Here is an 8633-nt window from a genome sequence, read left to right on the forward strand (position 1 = left end):
TTCATAGGAAACATTTTCTTGAGAGCCTAGCAGAATCATGTTCAGGAAACTTATTGAGAGCCTGCCATTCATACTCAAATATTTAACTACCTTCTACTGTGTGCTGATCACTGGTCTAGGCACCGAAAGGCACTGCCTTTGTGGGACTCATGTTGTAGCTGGAAAACAAATAACTCATACTTTTAATATGAGCTGATCACAATGTAAGGGTGAAAAAGATATGGTCCCTAACCTTAAACAAATTTAGTCCACTGACTATACAGAGGGGTAAGCAAATATCTGCAATACCATGTGACTTAGGCGGTCGTAGAGTAAGCATAATTGTTGAAGATCTGTGAATAAAGGGAGGCTGAAGACAGCTGCATCGAGAAAGAGGTACCTGAGTTGGCCTTGATTAGGGAACTCTCATATTCATAAAAAGTCTATTCCAAAATCCTCAAAAGTCAAAGGAAAGGTATTGGCGCTGGCCCCATGGCCAAGTGGTTAAGTTCGCATGTTCTGCTTTGGTGGCGTGGGGTTCACTGGTTCAGATCCTGAGCGTGGACCTACCACCGCTCATCAAGCCATGCTGTAGCAGTGTCTCACATAGAAGAGCTAGAATGACCTACAACTAAGATATACACCTATGTACTGGAGCTTTGGGGAGAAAAAAAAAAAAGAGGAAGATTGGTAACATGTTAACTCAGGGCCAGTCTTCCTCACCAAAAAAAAAGCATAAAAAAAAGAAAGGAAAGATGTTGTTAGGAACACAAGGAGCACAGCTGCGTGTGATTACAGTCATTAGACCCAGTGTTAGAAGCTACAGTGGGGCAATGAGAGACAGTTTTACCAAAGACCTTATGTGAACACAAGCAGAAACTAGGGCAGGGTTTTAAAAAATCTTTAAGGGTAATTTTTACCATCCATTATAATTGAATTTCTAATAATCATTCACATTTTTAAGTACAAATGTAACAAATATTGTACATGCCAAGTCCTTCCTCCTCACAACATCCCTGAGGTAGGTGCTATGCCTACCTTCATTTTACAGACGTGAAACAGGTTTGGTCAGCTGTGTAACTTACTCACTTAGCTGGTGAGGGAAAGATGTGGGACTTACCTGCATCTTTCTGACTCCACAGTCTGTTCTTAACCACTGTGACTGTTACGGATACACTTAGCTCCAAGAACGAAAAACCTGAAAAGTGACTAAAGTTTATTTTTCTCACATAAGAAGTCCAGAGGAGTTAGTTTAGGGATTTTGTCTTAAGCCTGTCTTCAAGGAACTAGGTTCCTTTTCTTCCCTATTGTCCTTAGTGTGTGCCTCTGACCTCAGACCAAGTCACAAAATGGCTGCTAGGTCCCAAGGCATCATATCCACGTTCCAGGACCGCCCCCCCCAAAAAAGGAAGGAGCAAAAGCCAAAGGCCTTTCTATCCAAGAAGAAAGGCCTCCTCAGAAACTCCAGCCCACATTTCATTGGCCAACCCTAGCAGCAAAGGAAGCTGGCAATTTGAGAGTTTTGTTTTCAGCCCCTTGACACAAATAATCCACATCAATCTATAAATCAAAATTGGGGTGAATTTATTATGAGTCAGGTCTGAGGACTAGCCTGGGGCCTTCCTCCCCCAAGGAAGGAAGGGCACCAAAGAAGTGGGGTGTACCGAGTGGTTATACACAGTCTTGGAACAAAGAGCATCCATCATATATGGCAGGAATATCCCTTTTACAATTATCGCAAGATGCTTTGCTGGCCCAGCAGGTCAGAGGTCAGTGGTCACAAGGTGGGTGGTCACACGGTGAGCACAGCAGGTCCATAATTAATCCTTAGTTTAGGGAGAGATGCATATTAAAGGAGATGCCGATGTGGGAGGAAGCTACCTCCTTATCTTTAAGGGCATTGTTCTTATCTTTGGTACATTGTAAGCGTTTAAAGCAGATGTACAATGCATGCTCAACAGACCTTTCTGGAAAAACAAGGTCAGGTCAAATTAGTTTCAAACCAAATGGCTTCCTCATATCCTCCAATATAGCCTACTGCTTGTCATTTATTTATCACCCTTACAGTGTAGGAGGCAGGTGAAAGTGAGTTGGGTGGGTGCTGAGTGAAGCCACTTAAACAGCACGTGCACAAACAACCTACACACTCACTCTGCTCAGTTACCTGCCTGAGAAAGTTGGAGTTACGAAGCCTAGTGTAGAGGGCTCACGTGACCCAGTCCTTTCTTTTCCTTCTTGTGTATCTGTTCTCTTCAGCCAGACTTGGCTTTTTGCTCTTACCCAGCATGTTCTTTCCTTGAAGCCTCCACACTCCCACTGAGGCTCAACCTGCTCCCTGACGCCACCGCCAGTGCAGTCAGGACGCCTGCATTCCGCCACTAAGCGTGTATTAGTGTTAGAAGAGACGTCACAAGAGAACCACAACCATACCTTCAACGCGAGAGAACGTGTGCTGCCCTCTCAGCAATCATGTCAAGGGCCAGGAGAGAAGGCTCTAGTATCTTCAGTGACCTGGGCTCCTTCTGTTTCGCGGCTCTGCCGTCTTCCACGTGCGACTTCTGCCTCATTCCATCTTGAACACCGCAGAACGGCACGTAGTAGACACAAACGACAGGGACTGAGAGGGGTCAAAGCCAAGGGAGTGGTTTCCAGTCCTGAGCATGCTGCGGGGGCTTTTTCCGCTTTTCACCGTTTACTCGGAGTTAGCAGTTCGACCTGAGCTCCACTAGACGGCAGCACGTACACACATTGAGTATACCAATGTGCGAATCCTTAAAAACTCAAGGAAACAGAACCAGCAAACTCGGAAGAAACCTGAACTACACATCCCAGCATTCATCATTAAGCGCCTGACTTGTCTGCACGAAGGTCGGTCTCCGTTTGCCGCTCGCGCAGTGACCTGGAGGACGCCATCCACCTGCTGCTACTCTAAAGTAAGATTTCCTGGTATTTTTTCAATGAAACTTTAAATGGACTGGGAAAAGGAGATGTTTAATTTTTAGATGTTGCTTTGCTCTGCACGTTACTTATTTCAGGAAATCTTAGCAGTTAGATCAGGATAAGGATGCATTTGGAAGTCTGGTATCTTAAGTTTTTCAAAATAACCAAAGAAGAGAGGATTTTTCAGTGTTTTAAGTGAACATTTTTCTTCCGGGCTCACGAAGACAGAATTCCTGAAAATGCTCTGTCTCTGATAATGAAAAATTAACACTTTGATTCCAGTGTTTACAGTAAGAAAGCCATCAAGTTTGCTTTTCATATTGGATTTTACCATTTCAGTCTATGTTTGCAACTCATTTTCCCAAAAACTCTGTTTTAGCGTGGCAGTGCAGTTGACCTAACAGTAAACCTTCGGCTCCAAACTCCGGGCCCAGAAAGGCGGGGAGGCCGCCCGGAGCCCGGCGCCCAGAGCCGCGGGGCGCACGGTCTCAAGTCACAGCGTTTGATCCGCACGCTCAGGACTGGGGGTGGGTAAAGGTTCCTGGAGTCTCTCATTCCTAAAGTACATACTGAAAATATCTCAACTCTCCCCAAGTTTAAAGTGAGTATGAACCTCTCGTGTAAGAAGGGGGAAAACCAGTGAAAATTTCGTTGCCTCAGAGTGGCTGGGCTTCTTGGTGGCTGGCGAGGGCGGCCGCGGTCGGAGCGCCTCTGGCAGCGGCGAGCTGGTCCCGGAGTCGGGCGCCGGCAGCTCGGGGCAGCGCTGGGAGCAGAGGGAGCGAGCGCCCGGGCAGGGGCGGGGACGGCGGGGCACCCCCTGGAACGCCCGCCGCCTGTCCGCGCGTGGACGCCGCGGGCCCCGGGCGGCCGAGGGCTGGACGGCAGGCGTCCGGGCGACACGAGGCCCGCTGGGCCGGCTGGTGGGAGGCCCGGGTGCGACGCCGGCTGGGACGCGGGAAGGAGCGCGCGGGACCCAGCTGCACCTCGGGCCTTCGCCCCGCGCCCCGCCTCCCCCGGCGCGCCCGCCCCCGCCTGCCTGACGCCCCCCGCCCCGCCCCCCTGGCGCGCCCGCCCCCGCCTGCCTGACACCCCCCCCCGGCGCGTCCGCCGACGCCTTCCTGACGCCCCCCCCCGCCCCCGGCCCTCCCGCCCCCGCTTGCCTGATGCCTGCCCGCGTGAGCGCCCCCGGCGGGCGGAGCCGCGCGTGGCTGAGGAGGACGGAGTGGGGCTCGGGAGGAAAGGGCTTCGGGGCCCAGGCTGGAGAAGCCGCCTGCGCCTTCTCGGGCGCGGTGTGTGTGCGCGCGTGCTGCTTGAGTGCGTTCGCTCAACGCCCTCCCAGCTCGCTTCCCTGCCTTTCCCATCCTGAGGGGGGAAGACGGCGCCCCCACACGCCGGCCCCCGCGGCTGCTAGGGCTGGCGGGTGAAACGTGGGCCGGGGTTCTGAGCAGGCCTTCCTTCTTGGGTAGAAAGACCTTTGGCTTTTGCTCCTTCCCTTGGTGTTTTTTGACGCGGATGCGGATATGGTGCCTTGGGACATAGCAGCCATGTTGTGACTTGGCGCGAGGTCAGAGGCACACGTTGAGAACAGCAGGATGGGGGAGAGAGCCTGGCTCCTTGAAGACCACCTCATTTGATCATCGTTTGACTCCTCGCCACCCCGACCTCAGCACTAGCCGTTCCGCGCGCCCTGCAGTCGGCACTGATCAGACCTGATGCACGCCACCTTTCCCCCGGTCACTGTGTCTCAGTCCTGCCTGTCAGAAGTGACTGACTGTGGCTGTTAAAGCGTTAACTCCCGCCGGCTTAAGCTTGAGAAGAGGATCGGCAGCGTTATGGGGAGGCCTGCGTTTCGTCTGTCTCTCTCACCTGGACCAGGCCACATCAGTTTCCTCATCTGTAAAATGGGGGTATTGGACATGATTTGATTTTCCGGTTCTTTTGTTCAGTGACTTTCTGAGGCCGATGGTGAAATCTTTCCAAGGGACAAGGAAAAACCACAGATGAGAGCCAGCCCTGATGGCTTAGTGGTTAAAGTTTGGTGCACTCCACTTCAGCCTCCTGGTTCAATGTTAGCTTAGGGCGAATCTTCCCCTGCAAAAATAAGAATATAAATAAACAAACTAGAAATGATTGATGGTGCAAACCCAACGGAAGTTTACAGGACAGAAAGCAGGAAGGACATGCCCAGTGGCATAGAAGTGCGTGCGGGCACAGCGGGGAGGATGGGGAGGGGAGGACTCCACCCCTTCTGGATCAGCATTGGGTTCTCAAAAAACCGAAAGGTGGGTCAAGTCCAATGTCTGTCTCTTACTGAGTATCAGTTGAGTGGGCTGTGCCAAATGGTTTTGATGTACAAAGCTAGGTATCTAGAGTGGGCGCTCTTGGAGAATTCTCATGGTGGGAATATTTGTGCTGAGGTGCCATCTTCAGGTTCTTAAAGGAGTACATTGAACCATTCATTCTAGATGTTACTGCATAGGACCATGTCTACAGTGCATGCCATTAAATACACGTGTCTGTAGATTAAACCGCAGGTTCCGTTATGGGTCGACTTGATGGGAAGGTCATCGTCCTGACAGCTGCTGCTCAGGGGATCGGCCGGGCCACTGCCATAGTAAGTTACTATCTCTGTTTGCTTCCTGCCTTTGGAGGTGTTGAATCACGTGGACAGATCCCATGGCTGTTTAATTCTGCTCTACTTCTTTTTTTTATTGGCTTTTGTGCTTCTGTTGTCTTAAGTTACAAAAATAAAAGTTGCTACTCTTGATCCCAGGCAGATGAAGCAAGGCTTACCTCACATATTTATTATGTGATGTCTCATAACTTTTGACGCTGAGAACTTATTTCTTTGCCTCAGTTTCTCTGCACTGTAATAAATTTGTTACAGCGGGCCTAAAGGAGTACATAGCCCTCTGAAATCACCTCAGTTCAGACATAGGACTCCAGAGTTCTAAGACTATCAGGTTACCTTTACCTTGTAATTTATAGCAGCTTCTTGCACATTATAGTCCTCACTTGAGCTAATAATGCAGCTTAACTGTAACGGTAGGATTAGTTTGATATTTGTGAAAACACTAGTATACTCTTAGGAGGAAAAGTGTTGAAATAACCCATTTTTCTCATTATTTGGGGTTTAGTCACCTGCTCAGAAATGGAATAAAGGCTGTCAAATCACAGAATAGTAGTATTTTGAGAGGTGTTAATAACAGAATCCTAGTTTTTTAAAAACACGATTGTATTTGATGTTACTAAAAGGGACAAAGTCAGATGACAAGCACAATGTATGTCATGTTGTACTAATTAATGATAAAAATAACAATGGGAAGTGCTAAGTGAGACTAGATAGTTTGAAATTCCACCCATGTATAAGGAAAACAATGAAAATAAGATAAAGGGAGAAAAGGCTAAAGGATTTTCTATTCATGAGAGCAGCTTAACCAAGTAAACAAAGGATTCATTTGTGTGTTGTCTTCCAGGCTTTTGCAAGAGAAGGTGCCCAAGTCATAGCCACAGATATCAATGAGTCCAAACTTCAAGAACTGGAAAAGTACCCGGGTAAGCAACTCAGCAGCTTGAACTTGGGATTCAGAGTCCATAAGGTATTATAAAAAACAGTACTCGTCTGCTGAAAGAAAATTACTTGGCTGGTCAGCTCCACCGGCCTTCTTCTTAGAGCCTGATTCTTTGATATCAAATCTATATTCTGTGAACCTACAGACAAAAATCTGTATACTTAAATATATAAAAGTTGTATACTTAAAATTTTTTTTATCCAGCATGTTGAAGGATTCAGTACCTAATTACAAAGTTGTATGTGAAATTTAACAGTTGTTGCGTTAACTTTTAATGACAACTTTCACTTCTGTGCCCTACTCAGCACAGTGCTGTCCAGTAGGAAAATGATGTGAACCACGTGTGTGATTTAAATTTCCTGTGGCTACATTTAAAAAGTAAAAAGAAACAGATGAAAATTAATTTTAGTAATGTATTTTATTTAACTAAATATATCTAAAATACCATTTTAACATACTCAATATAAAAAAAATTTATGGAATATTTTACATTCTTTTTTCATACTAAATCTTTTAAATTCACGTGTGTTGTACACTTACAGCGCATTTCAGTTCTGACTAGCTGCATTTCAAGTGCTTAGTAGCCACATGTGCCTGGTGGCTACCATATTGGAGACAGCTCAGCCCTAAAGTCACATATGATCAGAAACCCTAAGAGATTATGCAAATTATTTCGCTGTGTATCACCCCTTACTGCACCACACTGAACTCAACTCCAGCATCAAAGGACTTCAACTAGAGTTCCTCTGAAAGAAATCAGAACAGACAGCTCATTTGAAAGTTAATTCTTCCAGCAAAATAGAACAGGTTATATAATCAAATGCAAATTAGCACATTGAATTCATGAACGGAATTAGACTATGCTATTTTAATTATTGGATTGTTTATTTATTATTGGAAAATTATTTAATTTTAATAATAGGGAATTTTAACTCCAAGTCAGAAAAACGCTGTTGTACTGAAAAAGTATTGAAAAAGTACTAAGGGAAGAAAGTCCTCCCAAAACTTTCTCCCCTTTCTCTCCTTTTCTATGTTTATAATCTTTTCTTTCTATATCTATAAAAGAATAATAAACCATATTTTTTTTAAAAACATTAAAATAGTGACTTTCTTTTATTAGAGAATGTTTGGGGTTTTTTAGTAACTATTACAGTGTGTCTCTGAGATCCAATGCTGGATCTCTCATGTCTAGCTTTCAAGTGTTTCATCCCTTCTCCTGGCCCCTCATTTCTTCTCCTTGCAATTTAGTGCAGAAATAAGTGATTATACCCTTGACTGACAAAGTTGTTTCCAATAAATAATGGAATTGACATGAAGGTAAAGTGCACAAATGGAAACAGTCTCCTGTCTCACTGCCCTGCCCTTCCCTACCCCTCACTCAGATAGGATTCAGTGTTCCTGGGGCAGTGACTCACCTCTGGGGAAAGAGCAAGCCTGCGCTCTGTTATTACTGCTGGCTCACTGAGAAGCATCTAATATAGATCATTCATACTTCACTGTAAAGTCTTTTCTCAGAAAAGGCCTTTAGTATTCAATTTAGAGAGTGAAGAGAAAGGGAGGGAAAGAGAGGTGTGTTATTGGGAGTTCAGGATGGGGAGGATTTTAAGATTTTTATTAATGAGATTCTTAAGATTCTTAAGACCCTACCAATGGTCAACAATCCTATGAAGGCAAAATGGACAGATACTGTAATCTTTGTACTTCAAAGCAGCTACATCTACAAGACTAAACATTTTTTATGGGTATAAGTAAATAGTTTCCCTTGTTTTATGTTTCAGGTATTCAGACTCGAGTCCTGGATGTCACAAAAAAAAAAAACAAATTGATGAGTTTGCCAATGAAATTGAGAGAGTTGACATTCTCTTTAATGTTGCTGGGTAATTCATAACTTTTTAATTTCATTCTCCTCACAGAAAGTTTTCTATGTCTTTTATTAAAAGAAATTTGATAATATGGCCAAATTATTCTTTGTGAACCCTAATATATTCCTTAGGAAATAAAGCTGGATTTTGGACAGAATTTTTGTTACAAGTAAGATTCAGCAAGTAAAACAGCCATAGAAGTTGACATGTGCTTGGGGCCTAAAGGCACTTAAGGATACTCAAGACAACTGCTACCAATCCAACGCTGTTGATCTACCTA

General features: G+C 45.4%; 1 long non-coding RNA gene across 1 annotated transcript in view; it reads right to left on the minus strand.

The window, feature by feature from the left end:
- LOC139043195 (uncharacterized) overlaps positions 1-2597 on the minus strand; it is a 54638-nt gene extending 52041 nt beyond the window's left edge. The window contains exon 1 of the long non-coding RNA XR_011500261.1: positions 2410-2597. This is a non-coding gene — a long non-coding RNA (uncharacterized lncRNA). The remainder of the gene's footprint in view (positions 1-2409) is intronic.
- Between the last annotated feature and the right edge of the window lie 6036 nt (positions 2598-8633).

This window comes from Equus asinus, unplaced genomic scaffold, assembly GCF_041296235.1.
Source record: "Equus asinus isolate D_3611 breed Donkey unplaced genomic scaffold, EquAss-T2T_v2 contig_193, whole genome shotgun sequence".
Lineage (NCBI taxonomy): Eukaryota > Metazoa > Chordata > Mammalia > Perissodactyla > Equidae > Equus > Equus asinus.